The sequence below is a fragment of the Piliocolobus tephrosceles genome, chromosome 1 (genome assembly GCF_002776525.5).
Source record: "Piliocolobus tephrosceles isolate RC106 chromosome 1, ASM277652v3, whole genome shotgun sequence".
NCBI classification, from domain to species: domain Eukaryota; kingdom Metazoa; phylum Chordata; class Mammalia; order Primates; family Cercopithecidae; genus Piliocolobus; species Piliocolobus tephrosceles.
Window position 1 is genome coordinate 215185329 of NC_045434.1, and position 13837 is coordinate 215199165.

Sequence of the window (13837 nt, forward strand, 5' to 3'; positions counted from 1 at the left end):
TGTGTGTGTATTTCACTCTGTCACCCAGGCTGTAGTGTGGTGGTGCAATCATAGCTCACCACAGCCTCCATCTCCCGAACTCAAGCAATCCTTCCACTTCAGCCTCCCTAGTAGCTGGGAATACAGACATGCGCCACCATGCCCACCTGGACTTTAGCTTAATTCTCACAGACTTAGAAGAGACATGTACCATGCACAAGACCACAGCGAAGGCCTGGGGTGTGATTGCTTGGCAATTAGCCCTGGCCCAGTGGCATTTCCGCTAATGTGGCTTGGAGAGTAACCTGCAACCCTAGGCGTGGATGGATAGGACTTTATGCCCAGTTCTTCCTCTTTCTATGAATGTCTCTATACCCAAAAGCTGGACAGAGTTATAGACCTTCCCCTCGTTGTTTGTGGGGACCTTGTGAACATGCACTATGTGCTGTTAACTTCTGAAAGAAATAGCACATAGGCAGCCGGGCGCGGTGGCTCATTCCTGTAATCCCAGCACTTTGGGAGGCCAAGGCGGGCGGATCACGAGGTCAGGAGATCGAGACCATCCTGGCTAACACGGTGAAACCCCGTATCTACTGAAAAAATACAAAAAATTAGCCAGGCGTGGTGGTGGGTGCCTATAGTCCCAGTTACTCAGGAGACTGAGGCAGGAGAATGGCGTGAACCCGGGAGGCGGAGCTTGCAGTGAGCAGAGATCGCGCCACTGCACTCCAGCCTGGGTGACAGAGCGAGACTCCGTCTCAAAAAAAAAAGAAACAGCACTGTATAAATCATATGGGCTGAAATTTAATATTTATATTACAATCTAGAAAATCAAGACTGTGAAGATGGCCCTCTGGTCAGCTGAAGGAAACGGGAATTGATTTCCTCATGAAGTCATGGTGTGACAAACCCCTGGCCAGATGTGACCTGGCAGATGTCCACATCTGCATCAGAGAAGCCATGCTGTCATCCTTTCATACTTAGAAAACAGATTAATAACGTGGCAAGGAGTGATTACATTAACCGTGGAACAGCTGCCTATCTGATGAATTGGAACGGGCAGCAGTATATGCAAGTTACATTTCAGAGTCAATGAGTTTTGATAATTGAGTTTATCCCTAGCAATGAGTACAGTTCTAGGAAGTCTAGATAAAAGCGTTATGGGTTCTGCTGGCTTAAGTGTTTCCTGAGCAAGGACCATTAGCTTTATGTGACTTTTTTGGACTTTTTGTTGTCATTACATCTGGGATAGAACGTCAGTGTTCTCTGGCCTCTTTGCCACCCCACAGAATCCCTTTTTGTTGTTTTGGTTTTTGTTTTTTGTTGTTGTTATTTTGAGACAGGGTCTCACCCTGTCCCCCAGGCTGGAGTGCAGTGGCATGATCTCAGCTCACTTCAACTTCCGCCTCCGGGTTCCAGTGATTCCCCTGCCTCAGCCTCCCGAGCAGCTGGGACTACAGGTGCACACCACCACACCCAGCTAATGTTTGTACTTTCAGTAGAGACGGGATTTCTTCATGTTGGCCGGGCTGTTCTCAAACTCCTGGCCTCAGGTGATCCTCCCACCTTGGCCTCCCAAATGCTGGGATTACAAGCGTGAACCACCTTGCCCAGCCCTAATCTCTTCTTATGAAGACAGCAGTCTTGTGGGATTAGAGCCCACCCTAATGGCCTCATTTTAACTTAATTACCTCTTGAAAGACCCTGTCTCCAAATAGAGTCACAATCTGAGGTACTAGGGGTTACAATTCATATGAATCATATGAATTTGGGGAACCATATCATCAAGATTTATATTTACCTTATATATTCATGTTATAATATATACTGTATATGTTAATATAACATACTTATGTTATAATTTATACTATACATTTATGCTATATAATATAACCATTATATATATATTTAAAAATCATCTGTCAATCATGCAAAATAAATTTGATAGGCCCCAGGCATAGTGTGGAAGCGGAAGGAGTGAATCTGGAAGACCCGGCACATAGCGCTGTAAAATAGCACAGGTGCAATAAGTGGAGAGCAAAGAAAGGTGGTTGTAATTAAATGCTGACCGGGATGGTACAATCCCTAACTACTGCAGGAGCTCAGGGAAGGGAGAGAAACCAGCGGCGGGCGGAAAGTGTGGAAGAGGCTTGTAGAGGGGCTGGACCTCAAAGCATGGGGCGGTTGTAGGTAGGAGAATTGAGGGGGAGCTACCTTAATAAAGACGTGCAGGCAGAACCACAAGGACTAGCTTCATAGCTGGAGCTCCAGTTTGCAAAGCTTTCTATTTCAGATCTGGACAAGACTGCATTGCTGGGGTCTTCTCAGCCAAACTCATTAGCTTAGGAAGCCACTACTCAGGGCACAGTATTTAAATATGCAGGACTCTGCCCTTGCGTCTTAATTGATCCTGAAGAAATGCCCAGACATAACACTGAGAACCCCAGTCAGCAGGAAGAGCACTTCCTTCATTCGGTGACTTGGTGTTTTGCATCTGCATCCTATTGGAACCCACTGGGCAACCTCTTACTGCCTCCGAAGCCCTCCTAGGAACATAAAAACACCAGCCCCAGACGGGGGAGAAAGGTGGGGGCCCGCGGTGGGAGCAGTCACAGGAACCTGCCACCCGCTGTCAGGTACATGGCTGTGCGTGTTTCAATGGGACTTTTTTTTTTACTTATTTTTTAACAACCTCAAATAACAATCTAGAAAAGCCAGACTCCAGAGAACAATGAGAAAATGTAGAGAAGCCAAATATAAAAATATGTGCATATTGCACATGCAGAAAATAAAACAAAATAAAAAAATCAATTCACTTCCACAGATTACAAGTGGAAATTCCCAGAGGGACAAGTAGATTTTGAAAGAGAAAAAGAGATTATATTTTATGAGAAGAGATACAATAACCATTCTCTTCCCATAAAACAAGTGATGGAAGATTGTCTCTGCTTCATAGATATACACCGCACATTTTCGGGATAATACTAACAGGAAATCAATAGGATCTTTTATATGTGAAAAGACATTATCTCTCTGGACTCCCAGCACGGCTAATCAGGCTACAGAAGATCTTCACGAAAACTTGCCACTGGCCATTAATCTTGATCCTGGGACAGTAAGTAGCCTGCAAATCCAGATCTTTGTTTATTTTTAAATTATCCTTATTATTTATTTTTTTTTATGGGGGAGATAATCACGTTCAAAGCGTCACCCTCCATTAGAGCCACAGACCCTCCAGATGACACTCCGTGACAAGTGGCTCCACGGCAGACCAGATGCTCCCGGAGAGCCCCTCCTGCCCACGTCCACGCTGGGTGATGGCCGTGTCATTAGCCACCAGAAGCTTTATCTGGGTATAATTTGATAGCTATGACAGGCTCAGTGGGATTTATGGGATCTCCTGGTTTTTGCCTTTATTGATCTGAAATAGAACCAAAGTTAATATTAGCAAAAAACACTTTGTGCTGGGGTCATTTACCCATGAAAGGCTTTGATGACTGGTGGCTTTGAGCATTTATTATACAAGTGTTCTTGGCCAGCTCCAGGTCATGAGTCTAATGATGGCCAACAGGCTACATATTCTGGCCTCTCCTCCCTCGGGAGTGTCTAACCACTGTCCTGGTAAGGCCCTTTCTTTTTCCAAGAAACCTTAATCATCACAGGGTATAGAGCCCATTAGTATCAAGTTTGGATTTAGCACTGGATCTGACCTAGCATTAGTTTGCTCTGGCTGCCCTAACCAAGTACCAAAGTCTGAGTGGCTTAAAACAACAGAAATCTCAGTGGGGCACAGTGGTTCATGCCTGTAATCCCAGCACTTTGGGAGGCCAAGGTGGGAGGATCACTTGAGGCCAGGATCATTTGAGTCTGGGCAATATAGTGAAACCCCCATCTCCAAGAAAAATACAAAACAAAAATACACACACACAAATTACAGTCATAGTGGTATGTGCCTGTAGTCCCTGCTACTTGGGAGGCTGAGGTGGGAGCATTGCTTGAGCCCACGAGGTCAAGGCTGCAGTGAGCCAGGATCATGCCACTCTATCCAGCCTGGGTGACAGAGACTGTCTCTAATAAATATACATATATATACATATCTTCTCTCATAGTTCTGGAGGCTTGAAATCTAAACCTGGGCATACGCAAGGCCTTGCTTTCCTTCCCTGGTGGCTGTAAGGGAGGATCCTTCCTTGTCTTTGCAGCTTGCAGAGGTTGCCTTGACATCCCTCAACTTGAAGACACATCATCACGCCCAAAAGGTGGCCGTCTCCTCCCCGTGTCTTCACATCATCTTCCCTCTGTGTGCGAACCCATGTCCGAATTTCCCCCTCTTCAAAAGGACACCAAGGCCGGGCGCGATGGCTCACGCCTGTAATCCCAGCACTTTGGGAGGCTGAGGCGGGCGCGTCACGAGGTCAAGAGATTGAGACCATTCTGGCCAACATGGTGAAACCACATCTCTACTAAAAACACAAAAATTAGCTGGGTGTGGTGACGGGCGCCTGTAGTCCCAGTCACTCGGGAGGCGGAGGCAGGAGAATCGCTTGAACCCGGGAGGCAGAGGTTGCAGTGAGCCGAGATCACGCCACTGCACTGTAGCCTGGCCACAGAGCAAAACTTCATCTCAAAAAAAAAAAAAAAAAAAAAGACACTAGTCACATTGGATTAGGACCCACCCTAATGATTTCTTTCTTTCTTTTTTTTTTTTTTTTTTTTTTTGAGACAAAGTTTCACTCTTGCCGCCCAGGCTGGAGTGCAGTGGTGTGATCTTGGCTCACTGCAACCTCTACCTCCCAGGTTTCACTGATTCTCCTGCCTCAGCCTCTCGAGTAGCTGGGACTACAGGCATGAGCCACTGTGCCCAGCCTAACGAATTCAATTAAATTACTTCAAAGGCTCTATCTCCAAATACAGACACATTCTGAGGTCCTGGGCATAGGATTTGCCTTCAATATATGAACTGGGGGGGACCCAATTCAACCCAAAATAGCCCTCAAAAAACTTCCCTCTTTTAAATGCAGACTAGATTATTCCTAACACCATCAGCGTAGATCAGGGGTTCTCAGCCTCGGCACAGTTGACATCTGTCCAGATAATTTTTTGTTATGGGAAGCTTTCCAGAACATGACATAGGATATTTATTAATAGCAGGATCTCAGGTCTCTACCCGCTAGATGCCAGTCGCACCTCTCCCCTCCCTTGTAAGAACGAAAAATGTCCCCATTTATTCATTTATTGCCAAATGTCCCCTGCAAGGGGCAGAGCGCCCCCAGTGGAGAGCCACTGAATTAAGTGAAATGTAGGCCGACCTTAGAGAAGCATTGCAAGGGGACTGAGCACAGATGAAGAGGTTCGAGCGCTCACACAGCAGGCAGAGAATCTTCCCTAAAAGCGGCGGATCCTGAGGAACCCCCTAAATGTCCAGATTCCTTCACGAATTTCAAGAGTAGTTATTGTGTGCCAAGTGTACATCAGGCGCTGATCTGGGCACTGGAGCAAAAAAGAGAGCAAGACATTTTATTTTTATTTATTTTTGTTTATTTATTTATTTATTTATTTTGAGACGGAGTCTCACTCTGTCACCCAGGCTGGAGTGCAGTGACATGATCTCGGCTCACTGAAAACTCTGCCTCCCAGGTTCAAGCAATTCTCCTGCTTCAGCCACCTGAGTAGCTGGGATTACAGGCGCCCGCCACCACGCCCGGCTAATGTCGTATTTTTAGTAGAGATGGGATTTCGCCATGTTGACCACGCTGGTCTTGAACTCCTGACCTCAGGTGATCAACCTGCCTCGGCCTCCCAAAGTGCTAGGATTACAGGTGTGAGCCACCATGCTTGGCTGAGAACAAGACATTTTAAAACCCCTACCTTAAATATCATACATTTGAGTGGAGAAGACTGAAAATAAATAAGATAAATAAAATATGTAGAATGCTGGATCGTCATATGTGTGAATGTGAAAAATAAACAAAAACAAAAGCAAAGGAAGCCAGGAGGATAAGAAGTGCTGGGAGGATAATACTGAGATTTTTGTGTGTGTGTTAGATGGAGTCTTGCTCTGTTGCCCAGGTTGGAGTGCAGTGACACAACCTCGGCTCACTGCAACCTCTGCCTCCCAGGTTCAAGCGATTCTCCTGCCTCAGCCTCCGAGTAGCTGTGATTACAGGCATGCACCACCATGCCCAGCTAATTTTTGTATTTTTAGGAGCAATGGGGTTTCGCCATGTTGGCCAGGCTGGTCTCAAACTCCTGACCTCAAGCAATCTGCCTGCCTTGGCCTCCCAAAGTGTTGGGATTACAGGCGTGAGCCACCACGCCCAGCCTGGAATGCTGAGATTTTCCAGGGTGGCCTGTGCAGGGCTCACTGAGATATGGGGACAGGCTGAGAATGGGGGAGTGGTCATTGCGGATTCAGGAAGAGCATCATAGTGGGAGGGAATAGCCAGGGCAAAGGCCCTGAGGCATGAGCATCCCTGAGGAGTCTGAGGAATGGAAGGAGGCCTGTGGGGCTGAGGCAGCTTTGACAACAGGGAGAGGGTGGCTGATAGAGTCAGTGAGGGAGGAGCGGGAGACAGATGATGGAGGGCTTTCGGGTCATGGCAGAGACAGGCTGGGACCCCGAGAGTTATGAGGAGCCAGTGGAGCTCCTATGTGTGTGTGGGTGGGGGTGCGGGAGGTGGGGGGTAAATCATCCAACATTGAGCAGGATTCCTCTAACAAGGGGCTGAAGAAGTGCCAGGGCAGAAGTCCAGCTATGTGACTATTACTACATTCAAGAGAGAAACAGGGATCCACGGACTAGCGCGGTGGGTGGCGTGAGGTGCGGGGAGTTTGGATGTGTTTGATGGCAGTGCCAATGAGATTCGCTGATGTGCCAAACATGGGCTCTGAGAGAGCCGGAAGTTCTTTGGCTTCAGCAAACGGAAGACAGAGCCGCGATTAATTGAGACGAGGAGTCAGCAGAAGCAGCAGGTTTGGAAGGAATATCAGAACGTTTGCTGTTTGTTTTCATTGGGGTAAAACAGACATAACATAAAATGTACTAGTTTAGCCACTGTGAAGGGCGCAGTTCTGTGGCCATTAGTACATTCACATTGTTGGGCAGCCATCATCACCACCCATCTCCAGAACCCGGGCATGAAGCCAGGGCACTTCTACACTGAGTTCCGTAGTGGAGCTGGGTTCAAGTTGGCCTAAAGATAGGGTTACAGCTGGCTGGGCATGGTGGCTCATGCCTGTAATCCCAGCACTTTGGGGGGCCGAGGCGGGTGGATCACCTGAGGTCAGGAGTTCGAGACCAGCCTGGCCAACATGGTGAAACCCCGTTTCTACAAAAATACAAATATTAGCCGGGCCTGGTGTCGGGCACCTGTAGTCCCAGCTACTTGAGAGGCTGAGGCGGAAGAATCAGTTCAACCCAAGAGAGGGAGGTTGCAGTGAGCCAAGATCACGCCACTGTGCTCCCAAGACTCCATCTAAAAAAATAAAATAAAATGAAATAAAGATAGGGTTGTCAGATATCCCTCTTCTCCAGGGACAGACCAGATTCTAGCCATTGCCCTATAATTGATAGCGGCTCTTCTCAGTCTGAAAAGTGTTCTAGTCTGGGTGATAATGACCACCCCACTTACTTTGAACTAAGAACTCCCAGGCAGCATCTCTCGTAAAGTAAAGATGCAGAGTTTCAGGGATTCAGAACCTCCACCTGGGTTCCTCCACCAGGGGCACATCTGTTACTCGGACCCAGTTCAAGGGTGGGTGAAGGCCTGTTTTTGCCAATGACTAAACAACCTTGGAGAAGTCTGTGCACATCAGTTACTATGTCCTTGGTTCTGGCAGGAAGCAAATGTAAACTCCTGGTCGTGAGGGCAACCGCATAGCCTTGGGTCTCCTTTCCTCCTCGACTCACTGGTTCTGACGCACTAAACAAATGATAAGCCTAGATTGCTAGTCTTTGGCTGTGATACCTCCTGCTTGAATTTCCATCTCTCCCACAGCCTACCCTGTGGGACCATCTGCTTCTTTACAGCAAATCTCACCTCACCTGTTGACATTTACATGCACATGCCAAAACTAAGAGAAAGCCTGAAGAATGTGGGACATGAGGAGCTGGGATGTCCCTGGGTCACTCCACGCTTCGTGAGTCAGGCAGGCTGGAATGTGGTTGAAAATCAGAGAGTTACGGATACACATTCCAAAGTCCCCAGTGACATGTTCAGAATGAACGAAACTCCATGACAGGCAAAAACAACAGCCCTTGTTTAATTCTGAAGTTTACATGCACATTGGCACTGTTCTAGCCCAACCTTTTGTTTCCATGGAAACCATTTGTGATACCACAAAAAGAGGATTCTGACCAAAGTAAGGAAGGAATAGCAGCAATGGAAACTAGCTTTCAAATGAGCTTCAGGTAGAGGGACGGACATGGAAAAAACAAAACAAAACAAAACAAGGAGGCTGATATGGTTTGGATTTGTGGCCCTGCCAAAATCTCATGTCAAATTATAATCCCCAATGTTGGAAGAGGGGCCTGGCGGGAGGTGATTGAATCATGGGGGCAAACTTCCCCTTGCTCTTCTCATGATAGTGAGTGAGTTCTCATGAGATCTGGTTGTTTGAAAGTGTGCAGCACCTCCCCCTTCACTCTCTCTTCCTCCTGCTCCAGCCATGTGGGATGTGTCTGCTTCCCCTCCGCCTTCCACCATGATTGTAAGTTTCCTGAGGTCTCCCAACCATGCTTCCTGTACAGCCTGTGGAACCGTGAGCCAATTTAAACTCTTTCTTTATAAATGACCCAGTCTCGGGTAGTTCTTTACAGGAATGCAAGAACAGACAAGGATGGGCGCAGTGGCTCATGCCTGTAATCGCAGCACTTTGGTAGGCCGAGGCGGGCAGATCACAAGGTAAGGAGTTTGAGACCAGCCTGACCAACATGGTAAAACCCGGTCTCTACTAAAAATACAAAAATTAGCCAGGTATGGTGGCACATGTCTGTAGTCCCAGCTACTTGGGAGGCCGAGGCAGGAGAATTGCTTGAACCTGGGAAGTGGAGGTTGCAATGAGGCAAGATTGCATCACTGCACTCCAGCCTGGGCGACAGAGCGAGACTCCATAAAAGAACAGACAAATACAGAGCCATGCCCAGAACTATTGTTAGGGAGAATGACTCTCTCAGGATGCCCTAAGATGGATGTTTGTGGCCCAGGCACAGCCCACTCCTCCCAGAATTGATTCTGATGATCTGGCTGGCTGAGTAACCCTTCCAAAAACTGCTTTACCCTTATGTTTTGTTTTCTTTTCTTTTCTCAAGAAAAAAAGTGTTGTTCAACCAAGGGGAAAGCACTCTCTGCTGTAACCCAAGCATGCAGAGGCATGGGGTGAAAGAGCAGAAGTCATCCAGAGTATTAGTTTCCTGAGCCTGCTGTAATAAACTTGGTAGCTTTAAACGACAGAATTTTATTTTCTTACAGCTCTAGAGGTCCAAAGTGCAAAATCTGGGTGTCAGCAGATCCATGCTCCCTTTGAAGACTCTAGGACATACTCCTTCCGTGCTTCTTCTGGTATTAGTGACTTGCTGGCCTGTGGTTGCTTCACTCCAATCTCTGCCTCTGTCTTCTCATGGCCATCTCCCCTGTGTCTGTGTCTCAAATTTCCCTCTACCTTTTCCTCATAAGGACACCTGTCAGTAGAGCTACAGTCCATCCTCAATCCAAGATGATCTCAAGATCGTTGATTACATCTGCAAAGACCCATTCTCCAAATAAGGTCCCTTTCTCATGTTCTGGGGGTAGGACTTGGACATCACTTTTGGGAGTCACGATTTCACCCACTATACCCATATAAGAGGAGACTTTGCCCTGGCAACTATAAAAATTCACGTTCCATTTTGGGAGGCCAAGGTGGGCGGATCACGAGGTCAGGAGATCGAGACCATCCTGGCTACCACGGTGAAACCCCGTCTCTACTAAAAATACCAAAAAAATTAGCCAGGTGTGGTGGCACACGCCTGTAGTCCCAGCTACTCGGGAGGCTGAGGCAGGAGAATTGCTTGGACCCGGGAGATGGAGGTTGCAGTGAGCCAAGATCGTGCCACCACACTCCAGCCTGGGCAACGAGCGAGACTCCATCTCAAAAAAAAAAAAAAAAAAAAAAAAAAATTTCACATTCTGAGCACCAAATGGGAAACCCCATAGGTCTTGAAGCTTTGGCCAATTTCAGAAAAATGCATGAGCCGTTCCTACCACTCCAAGACCTGGGCACGGCAGGGAATCTGGGGCGTTGCCATGGTGATTCTAAACCTTGAAACTTTTGTCTTTTCATATTGTTTGCAAGGAACTAGTTATTCAAACCTCATGTGAAATGCAGGAATGCAACAGATAGGCAGTTTCTAGAGTAAGCTCATTGCTTGGAGTGAGAACTCCCCTCTGCCTTCATTGAAGAAACAGCATCTGTGACGTTCTTGGGGTTCTCCCAAATGACCACCATACTAGGCTTAGCAACAACCTGAAACTTTCACTATAATCAGACATATTTGAGAGGGAGGAGGACAGACGAGATAGAAGAGAAATGCTCCAGTACCACCCTCCACCACTCCTATTCAGCAGAAACTTTGAAAACGCTTGAAGGAAGCCAGACACAATGGCTCACGTCTATAATCCCAGCATTTATAGAGGCTGAGGCAGGTGGATTACTTGAGCTCAGAAGTTCGAGATCAGCCTGGGCAACATGGTGAGAACCCGTCTCTATAATTAAAAAAAGGAAAAAAAAAAAAAAAAGAGGCCCGGCAGAGTGGCTCAAGCCTGTAATCCCAGCACCTCAGGAGGCCAAAGCAGGTGGATCACCTGAGGTCAGGGGTTCAAAACCAGCCTGGCCAACATGGCAAAGCCCTATCTCTATTAAAAACACAAAATTCAGCTGGTGTTGTGGTGTGTGCCTGTAATCCCAGCTACACAGGAGACTGAGGCAGGAGAATTGCTTGAACCCGGGAGGCAGAGGTTTCAGTGAGCCAAGATCGTGCCACTGCACTCCAGCCTGGGCCACGGAGCGAAACTCCATCTCAAAAAATAAATAAATAGGCCGGGCGCAGTGGCTCAAGCATGTAATCCCAGCACTTTGGGAGGCCGAGACGGGTGGATCACGAGGTCAGGAGATCGAGACCATCCTGGCTAACACAGTGAAACCCCGTCTCTACTAAAAAATACAAAAAAACTAGCCGGGCGAGGTGGCGGGCGCCTGTAGTCCCAGCTACTCGGGAGGCTGAGGCAGGAGAATGGCGTGAACCCGGGAGGTGGAGCTTGCAATGAGCTGAGATCCGGCCACTGCACTCCAGCCCGGGCGACAGAGCAAGACTCTGTCTCAAAAATAAATAAATAAATAAATAAACAAATAATAAAAATAAATAAATTTAAAAAAAGAAAATGCTTGAGGCTGGGTGTAGTGGCTCACACCTGTAATCCCAGTAACATGGGAGACCCTAGGTGAAAGAGGATCACTTGAGGCCAGGAGTTCAAGACCAGCTGCAGCAACCTAGTGAGACTTCATCTTTATTTAAAAATTAAATAAAAATTTTAACAACAAAACTCTTGACTCTACAAAGATACTGTTGGTAACACGGACAGTGAGTGAAAAGCCTCCGTATGAACAGCTTGTCATGATTGGCACGACTCTGTCATGTACATCTCTGGTTACAAGGAGCTGCAGAGGGCCAGGCGGCAGGTGAAAGCTTGTTTCTCCAGGAAGCAACAAACTTGGAGAAGGCAGGGCTTTTGTTGAATCTTCCTGGAACTGTCATGCAAGAAAGCCTGGGAAAGGGAAGATTTGAGTAAGTTCAGTCTGGACAGGATTTTGGCTGCAGATTCTCTTGGTAATTTCCTTTTACATGAAGTAAAACCCTGAGCGACTTTCCTCATGTTAATACATCCATCACCTTCTCGATCCAGCATCCCGCTTCCAGTAGCGTGCTGGGGCCTCTTGTAGCATGCTGAGGCCTGAACACATGGTCTGACTTTGCAGTCGTGGCACTGAGCTCCTGAAAACCTACTGAAAAGGAGGATGCGGAGGAAAACCCTCTCCTTGATGGTGTCCCACATGGCAGAAACAGGCGTTGCTCCTAGAATACTTTCAGGCCCAGGATCAGCTTCACAATGAAAAACCAAGACTAGGCCCAGGCACAGTGGCTCAAGCCTGTAATCCCAACACTTTGGGTGGCCAAGTCAGGCAGATGGCTTGAGCCCAGGAGTTTGAGACCAGCCTGGCCAACATAGCAAGACCCTGTCTCTACACAAAATATAAAAATTAGCCAGGCATGGAGGCGTGTGCCTGTAGTCCCAGCTACTCAGGAGGCTGAGATGGGAAGATTGCTTGACCCCAGGAGGTGGAGGCTGCAGTGAGCCAAGATCTCACCATTGCACCCCAGCCTGACAGAGTGACAGACACGCTGTCTCAAAATAAAAAAATACAAAAAGATAAACCAGGACTGGGAAAACAGAGCTAAGGTGGTATGTCCACTTGTGAGCCTTCTGGAAGGCTGTGCACTTTTGAAAAGAACCAGAGAAGCCAGGCACGGTGGCTCACGCCTGTAATCCCAGCACTTTGGGAGGCCGAGGAGGGCGGATCACCGGAGGTCAGGAGTTCAAGACCAGCCTGGCTAACATGGTGAAACCCTGTTTCTACTTTTAAAAAATACAAAAACATAGCCAGGAACGGGCAAGGTGGCTCACACCTGTAATCCCACCACTTTGGGAGGCCGAGGTGGGTGGATCACAAGGTCAGGAGTTCGAGACCAGCCTAGCCAACATGGTGAAACCCCATCTCTACTGAAAATACAAAAAATTAGCCAGGCACGGTGGCAGGCACCTGTAATCCCACCTACTCGGAAGGCTGAGGCAGGAGAATCGCTTTAACCCAGGAGGCAGAGGTTGCAGCAAGCCGAGATCACACCATTGCACTCCAGCCCGGATGACAGTATGAGACTCAGTCTCAAAAAAAAAAAAACCAGACGCCGTGGTGTGCGCCTGTAATCCCAGCTACTAGGGAGGCTGAAGCTGGAGAATTGCTTGAACCCAGGAGGCGGAAGTTGCAGTGAGCCGAGATGGTGCCATTGCACTCTAGCTTGGGCAACAAAAGTGAAATTCTGTCTCAAAAAAAAAAAAGAAAAGAACCAGAGAATCAAACACATTGTCCACAAAACAGCCCTGCCTCTGCACGAGCAGGTGATGGGGGCGCCATTTTCCTGAAACCTTCCCCGTTCCTGTTCTAAACCTTCAAGCGCAGTTTCTTTGTACACTTCTGTTCATTGGGACCACAAGTCTGCCCTCTGCTGGTTAAGGGACATGCAAGCATTATTACAACTCGGAAGGGGACCAGTGTTGTGGCCCCTTAACCGACATTTTTCCCAGAGGGGCAGTGATGTAGGCAGTAATGTACTTACCTCCTAACTCATAGAGACTTTATCTTAGAGTCAGAGCTGTTGAGTGGCCGATAAAATATTCTCTACCTTCATGGGTCACAGATAACATCTACACGCCGCATATCCCAGGGAATTCTAAAGCTGGTGTTATCACGCCTACGGCTAAAAGTCCTCTGAAACATCATCATATAAGTTAATCTTAAAGAGAAAACATAAATAAACCAAGGAAACATAAAAACAGTCAGTGAAAGATACAAACCTGAGTCTGAGTCCTGGTCTTTCTATTTACTAGCTCCATGAGCAAACGAGTACTCAATTTCTGTTTTTTGTTTTGTTTTGTTTTGTTTATTTTAGATACGGTCTGACTCTGCTGCCTAGGCTGGAGTGCAGTGGGGCGATCTCAGCTCACTGCAACCTCCGCCTCCTGAGCTCAAGGGATCCTCCCACCTC

At 47.5% G+C, this 13837-nt stretch overlaps 1 long non-coding RNA gene across 2 annotated transcripts; it reads right to left on the reverse strand.

Annotated features, from left to right (window-relative positions):
- Nucleotides 1-3099: 3099 nt before the first annotated feature.
- On the reverse strand, nt 3100-8129 carry LOC111544556. Of its 2 annotated transcripts, none has more exons than XR_002732204.1 (2): nt 8024-8129; nt 3100-3400 (listed from the first exon to the last, which is right to left on the reverse strand). It is a non-coding gene; the product is annotated as an uncharacterized LOC111544556 (long non-coding RNA). The 2 variants fall into 2 exon arrangements; XR_002732205.1 differs by lacking the exon at nt 8024-8129 and adding an exon at nt 5289-5374.
- Between the last annotated feature and the right edge of the window lie 5708 nt (nt 8130-13837).